The following is a 7717-nucleotide window of genomic DNA, read 5'->3' as shown; positions in this document are numbered from 1 at the left end:
TCACGGATGCTTCATCCATTTTGTTCAATAAAAGTCTAAAAAGATATATCAAATTGTTTTTTTTAGAAATATCTTTTACATGATAAAATATTAAGTAAAAAATTAATGAAACTATATGTTTTATTAAATTTTTAAATTAATAATTTTTTCTTATAAATTTTTTTTAGAAAATGCAGTTTTGTATAAAGATTTATATTTTTTAATTTAATATTTTATAAGTAATTTTTAAAATAAAATTTAATAAATTATATGTTAAATAATTATATAAGATTATACATTTAAAACTCTATATTTAATCGTAGATATAAATCTATTTGTACAAAAGTCGGAACGGATCGGATATCCATTTCTAAATTTTTAGTATTTGTGATTTGCTTCCCTTTTAACGGATATTGATTTTTAATATTTGGTTTGCTTCAGAGAATTACGGATATCCGAATTTTTTGGATCAAATCGAAACAAATAATGAATGAGATCAAATTTAACGGATAAAATGCTCGGTCCTAACGGTAAGGATACTGAAACCGCCACTTATCAAAATTAAAGTAGCGGTTCGTTTCTGGGTCTAGAGTGGGTTACAAATTCACCCAAACATAATAATTACTTTCTCAGACGATATTCAGATACAACCAGACCTTTTTAGGGGTTTTAAAAGGTAAACTAGATTTTGATCCGTCCTTTAAAGAGTGGGTATATTTTTTGTTTCAATTTTTCTCTATTATTTCAAGAAATTTAATTTTAGATACAACCGGAAAACTATAATCATAATTTAAAATAAGTTTGTGGCTACAAAGTTTTGTACAAAAACCTATTAACGGTAATCCAAAATGGTTAAAATACTGGAGATATTTGAAATATTTATTGGGGTTTTAACCAAAGATTTAAACATAAGTAATTTTATATTAAATTTAAGTATTTGTTCATGTATTGTAAAATTTATATGTCATTTGTTGTTTTTATTTTTGAATCCGGTTTGTGTTTCAAAAAATATCCATCAATTAAAAACTTCATAACCCGCAAAAACTTCATAACCCGCAAAAACTGCTAAAACTAGAGTCTGCATGTTGAACTTATGGGTGATCGATATATAATCCAATTTTGTTTAAATTATTGTTTTTAAAATTTAAAATTTAATTTCAACGTTTGAATTAGATATTTAAATAATTATTAATTTTGATATTATTGTACAGTTTATTATATGTCGTAACACTAACTTGTTATAAAAATTGTTTAAATTATATTTTTATGTGAAATGAAAAATAAATAATTTGAATTTTAAAATTTTACTACGTTTTTAAACATGGGGTTTTCTTTTATTTTTAATATTGATATATTTATAATTATATGTTAAAATAAATTAAAAACTGACATAGTTATCCACAATCAGGGTATGACTGGTTTCCCAGTTACCACCCGCAAATGCAGCTTTTGCAGTTGGTAGCAGTTGTTAGCGTTTTGCAACAATCACTCAAACCGCTTTAAACCGCTTCGAACCGTTCCAATCCTCATAAATTCAAAAGGTGGTTCCAGCTAGCGTTTGCGGTTGCGGGAGGATAATTTTTTTTCTTTTTTCTTAAAACAATATAAATACAAAAATAAAATTATTCAATAAAAAATTTAAATCGGAATTATAAAAATACTAAAATATATTTATTATATTTTAATTAATATTATAAAATTTTAAGATAAAAATATTTTCTATTATTTAAAAAAAATTAAACTATAACTTTCTAAATATAATTTTTATATTTATTATAATATTATGATTTTTGATATTTTTATAATTGTATAAAATATAAATATTGTTAATTTATTAGTTAACGATTGTTGCATTTGGTAGTTAACCAGTCATAAGTATCCCGTAAACGCACCAATTTCTAACCGCAGAACCAGCCGTACAAATCTCTTAAACCCGCTAGTAACTGCAACCACCCGCATCCGCAAACTCCCGCAACCGCAACCGCAACCGTTGCGTTTGAACCAGTCAGGCCCTCAATCTAATAACTCAGTGACCGGAAGATAATTAGATTCAACATCTAGACCGTGTTTAAAACATTAATTAAACCTTAGTTCATTTCCATTAATTTGTGTGGTGAAAATAATATTTATTAAAGTATAGTATCAATATTACTGTTTCCAAATGACATAATATTTATTTATTGGACTTCATAAGGTAGTCGACAGTTTGTAATATTGAAAGTAGTGGATCACTGATATTTTGGAATTCAAAATGGTGAACTTTACAAAATATGCATATATCTTAGAAGTAGTTACAAAATTATTTTATCAGTAACATATGTATATGACAGAATTGGATCCGAAAATTTTGGATTTTATCAAGGTGGTTATATGATATATTTAGATAATCAATTAGATGCAATTATATTTTAAGTTAGACTCAACTATTATCAACTGGATATGTTCCTAATTTAATAGTATTGATCATAGTCATGTGTAGCCTATACATACAAATTAAAATACAATGGAATATGCATTTATTGTCAATATGTACAACACATATGTAGACGTAAGGTCGAAATAATATATCATTTTGGATTTGAAGGAGGAAGCTGTTGCTGCATTTGCTGATATAACGCAGCCATCCTACTATATGCTTCCATCGTCGTTGGCTGCATGTCAATGCTTCATTAGATTTAAACAAAAATGAAGGATAAAAGTTTTATATAAAACAAAAGTTGTATAACCTGCAAGGAGCATGCAAGAAAGGCTGACATAGGATCGGGGATAAGAGGAGACTGAAATCGAGGGTCGGTGGAAGAGGAGGCATCCCATGAGGTAGAAGTCATGGGCACAAATGGGTTCTGTATCATGTTGGCATGGATATTAGGAGCCGTTGCAGTAGCAGCTCGGTTCATAGAACTAAGGTCGACAAGACCTAGACCGGGCATCCCCATGCGAAGCCCTAAGCCCATGGAACTGGACATGAGATTTAGTTGAAGTTGTTGTTGTTGCTGCTGCATGGCCATGGGAAGCATCATGGAGGGCATGTTCATTCTGCTCATCATGCACACATGTGCTTGGAGTTGCTTCAAGTACTCTATCACTTCATCCAACATGGACGCTTTATCCGTCTAGTTCCAAATTGTAACTTATCAAACCATTCACTCTTTTTGATGTATTATTTAACCAAACCAACTCAAGGAATGATCGATGAACACATGTCTACAATAATAATAGTACACTATACATATGTAATTTAGATCGTGTTAATTGATTGTATTGGTTGAATTTCGATTGACAGCCAAAAGGTGGCATATAGTAATTAAGGGCATATGAATGAACCAATTGGCAGGAGAAAGTCGTAAAGAGATGTAAAATCAGTTTTTCGGGGCCAAACAAATAAGAGAGATCGAGCATAAGTGTGTGGAGTAAAATCATCGTATGAGGTCAATTTCTTCATATACATTCATTTTCCTTTGGTCCACCACCCTTCTTATCCCCTCTAGCTATTTTCGTACCTACTTTATTTATAGTACTTTATTATTATTATATATTATTACGCACGTATACTCATATAAATTTGATTTAGCAGTTGACCTAAAGAAGAGAAAATAATAATTTAACGACAGTTTATGATGCATGTAAAATGAGGTACCTTGCTGGAATTGGGAACCAGTTTCTGCAACGTCTTCATCCTTTGATTGATCTTATCTCTCCTCTTCTGCAATAAAACCAATCAAGAGACAATCACCAATGTTTAATTAATGAATATTAACTCTGAAATTTCATTCCTATACAAAGAAAACATTAACTATGAAACACTAGTCGACGAATAACAATATAATTTTTCCTCTCAAAATGAATAAATAAGAGTAATAAAGGGTTGAAGGAGTGAATGAATTACACGTTCGGATTGGTTGTGAATAGCAGCGGCTCTGCTTCTCTTGGTTGAAGCTGATGATTTTCCTCCCGTTTGCTTCTCTTCTTCTTCTTCCTCCACCTATATATAGCGTTGTAATTCAATTTTTTTTTTTAAAAGTGATATATAACAAATTAATTAGAAGGAATAAGTTATAATAATAAAAGAGAAACTAATTGCCTGTGGGCGGCTGTGGCAGACGGAGTCATGATCGTCAATGTTGGTGGTTTTGGTGAAAGGCTTCCCGTCGGAGCTGGAGTTAACATCCAGCGATGTTGAGGTGAAGCCGTAGGTGTCAATGGTCAGGCGCTGGCTCCCGCTCGCGCTCCACTCGGGCGCCACTCTAGCTCGTTTCCCACCATCCATGGGATGACCATCGCTACACGAGCCCACGCCGGTCGCGGGCTGGCTCTGCTGCTCGGGGACAAGCGCGTCCATGCCGACTGGAATAGCGGTGATGGAACGATGGGACGAGCTCATCGGCGGGCTTAGGGTTAGGGAAGCGAGTAGCTTGGTCCACTATTGACTCCAACATTCCACCGGCGCCAGTGGAGTATTTTGACGGAGCAGGCACCCGCGGTGGACATAAGCCGTGCAACCCTAGTTGCCCGTTCTCCCACGTCAGCTCGGCTACCTCATAGTCTAGCCTGCACAAGCCATAGATAGACTATATTAATTATTACATATTGAGGCCAATAATATACTGATAAAATGGTGCATACATGGGGATATCTGCAGCTTTAGTGGAGCGGACGGTGGCCGCCGGAGTATCATCGATGTGGTAGTTTGGACCACGCTGGCTCATCCTGAAGCTGACTTGTGTATATATTGCTATTATCAAATTTAGGGGCTATTATGTTGTTCAGATGTTCTCTTTCTTATAATGTTTCTTTTTTGTTATGTAACTTTTTGTAGCAACGGAGGAGTGGGGAGATATACTTGACTAGTTAACCATATAGATATACTTTTTGAATTTTTTTTTGGGTTTACTCCATGAGGTGAAGGTTACAAACCAATAGTATTTTATTTTTTCAATTCCATATTTTTAAAAAAAGAACCAAAATAATAAGAATGTGCCAAATTATATTATTTTTTAAAATAAGAAAGTAAAAATAAATAAAAAATAGTAATAGTTGCCAAATTACTTTTTTAATATTTTTAACATCATCAACAAAACACTAAACTCTAAACCTTAAATACTAAACCCTAAACCCTTGAATAAATCCTAAACTTTGGGTATACTATAAGCCAAAAGTTCACCTAGGAGATGAACCAAAAAAAAACTCTGTATATAGCTTAGGCCCCTTCAGTTAAAGCGCTGCTTAGTAGCTGTTGAGTGTTCTCTTGACAACTTTATTAAACGTGAGAACTGATAACACATGTGCATACAAAGTTTGTTTTGATAGTTTTTTTATGGGAGGAGTTTGAACTAGGTCGTCCTAATCTCTCTCTCTAGGTGCGGAATCAACCATTGGTAATATAATATCTCATGACACGACGTAGAGGAATTTTAAGCATACTGTATGGGATCAATCCATTATATATTAATTATAGTTTAGTTTCACAATTTTTAATAAAAATTGATCTGGTCAATCAGAAAAAAATTATATAATAACAACAAAAAATATTGTATATGTATAAATAAAACGATCAAATATATAAAAAATTATCAGTAATATATACAAATAAACTCGCCATGCGCAAGACACAGATCTTATCTTAGTTTTGGATTATTTTGGAAAATTCTTCTAAAATAGTTGCTATTTTTTGTTGTTATTATATAATTTCTTTCCGATGGACCGGATCAATTTTTATTAAAAATTGTGGAACTAAACTATAATTAATATATCATGGATTGATCGGATTGGACATTAAGAAATTATGACAAAAAAACTTATTTTTCCACCGAACACATTCTTAAAAAAAGTGAACAGTACTGTTTCCACAATTGAATTATTTTAAATTTTATCTTCCATATGGTTTTGAAATGTTTCAGATCAACCATCGAATTGATACATGTCATTTTAATGCTTTTCGTCGTATGCTTAAGGAAAATTTACATTTTTGTAATTTAAAGCCGTTTAAAAAAAATTCAAAATATAACATATAAGAAAAATATAACATATGAGGTTTTCTCATATTTACAATTTAAAGTCGTTTTAAAAAATTTATAACATATAAGGTTTCCTCATTTTTGTAATTAAAGTCATTTTAAAAAATTCAAAATATAACATATAAGAAAAAATCTAATTTTTTATTATATGGTTACTGTGATTGTTTAATTCTTTTAATAATATAAAATTAAACAAAAATGAAGAAAGATACAAAAATTGTTATCAAATCTTTATTATTCATAGATATTAATTGCCATATATATGTTAATCATATTAGGTAATTCCGTAGTTTTTATTTAAGGAAATAATACATGTTTCTTATATTTTGGGTTAATATAATGTTCCCTAGTAATTGAATTTGGACCAACATTTTTTTCAATTGATTCTTAAGCTGCCACATAAGATAAATTGACATCCTAATTGAGTGACATCTAAGCAAGGTCTCTTTTTAATTAGTACAAAATTTAGGTTACAACTTTTTAAATGATCCTCAATTAATATATAGGGGATATGAAATAAAATTAAAATATATACCACATATTCAAATTGAAAAGTAACATAAATGTGTAATGAAATTATAACTATCTTTTTATGACCAAAAAAAATTAAACATATTTTGACAATTATACCCTTAAAAATCTACACGAAACAATGAATCTTGTGAGAAGATTTCTTGAGGAAATGTCTGAGAAGAAATATATTTATGACCTTAATTTTATAGTCAAATTATAAAAGTTCGAAAATTATTTAGTGGAAAATAAATTAAATATTGCCAATAAAAAAATATAAATCATGTAATAAAAAGTTAATATTGTATTTTCAGGATTAGATTTGGTTTATTAAATATCTTTTGAAATGTTAATTTAATGTATAAGTGTTTAATTGTGTATACATTAAACACTTTAAAAGGTGATTTTATGTTGTCGTGAAGGGTTTACTGATACTTAGTTCTATTATTTGATTTTAGAGTTTAGGTTTAGGTGACTTTCCGAAGAAGCCTGTGAAATAGTCACATTAAGTTGAATTTATAATTTTGCTCAAATCTAACACACACAAAAATACTCATGTAAAATCTATATATCTAGGATGAGGATATGAAAACCGCATAATTAAAAACTTGTAAAAACAAGATAAATTGTAAGAAAAACATGAGACAAAAATATCATAAGCAATTGATACAAGGTTTGGTGTCTTCAAATTCAAATATATTAGAGATTTTTAAAGAAAATAATATTAGATTGTTGTTGCAGCCATTTTAGAGAGAGAAAATGCGTAAATTTGTTTATATAAAATTATAAATCTTAATTATGTTAAAAAATTTTGGTGTAGAAGACTTCATGGATCATGAAGTCTACTTACTCATGGAAATATACACAAGTAGACTTCACATGAAGTAATCTACACCATGAATTTTAAGTAAATTATTGTTTGGTTATAGTTTATTGATTATTTTCGGTTATATTTAAATTGAAGATAAAATTTACGGCTACGTAAATACTTTTTGACTAGGTGATTTTCCCGTGCTCATGCACGGGGATAAATATTATAAAATAAATCTATTATAATAATTTAGTAATATTTTAGTTTTAATTATTCTATTGTTATATTATAATTAATATGGGTAGTTTTAAATAACATTATGTTATTTTAGTTAGACGTATAATTTTGAATATATAATACTGTTTGGTTATTATTTGGATATATTAGATAAAATTTACTTTTC

General features: G+C 29.7%; 1 pseudogene; it reads right to left on the bottom strand.

Moving 5' to 3' along the window:
- Positions 1 to 2419: 2419 nt before the first annotated feature.
- Positions 2420 to 4777, bottom strand: LOC106331642 (annotated as a pseudogene).
- Positions 4778 to 7717: the final 2940 nt, after the last annotated feature.

This window comes from Brassica oleracea, chromosome C3 (assembly GCF_000695525.1).
Source record: "Brassica oleracea var. oleracea cultivar TO1000 chromosome C3, BOL, whole genome shotgun sequence".
In the NCBI taxonomy this organism is placed as follows: Eukaryota; Viridiplantae; Streptophyta; class Magnoliopsida; order Brassicales; family Brassicaceae; genus Brassica; species Brassica oleracea.
The sequence above is the reverse complement of the archived record's forward strand: the minus strand, read 5'-3'. Positions and strand labels throughout refer to the sequence as shown.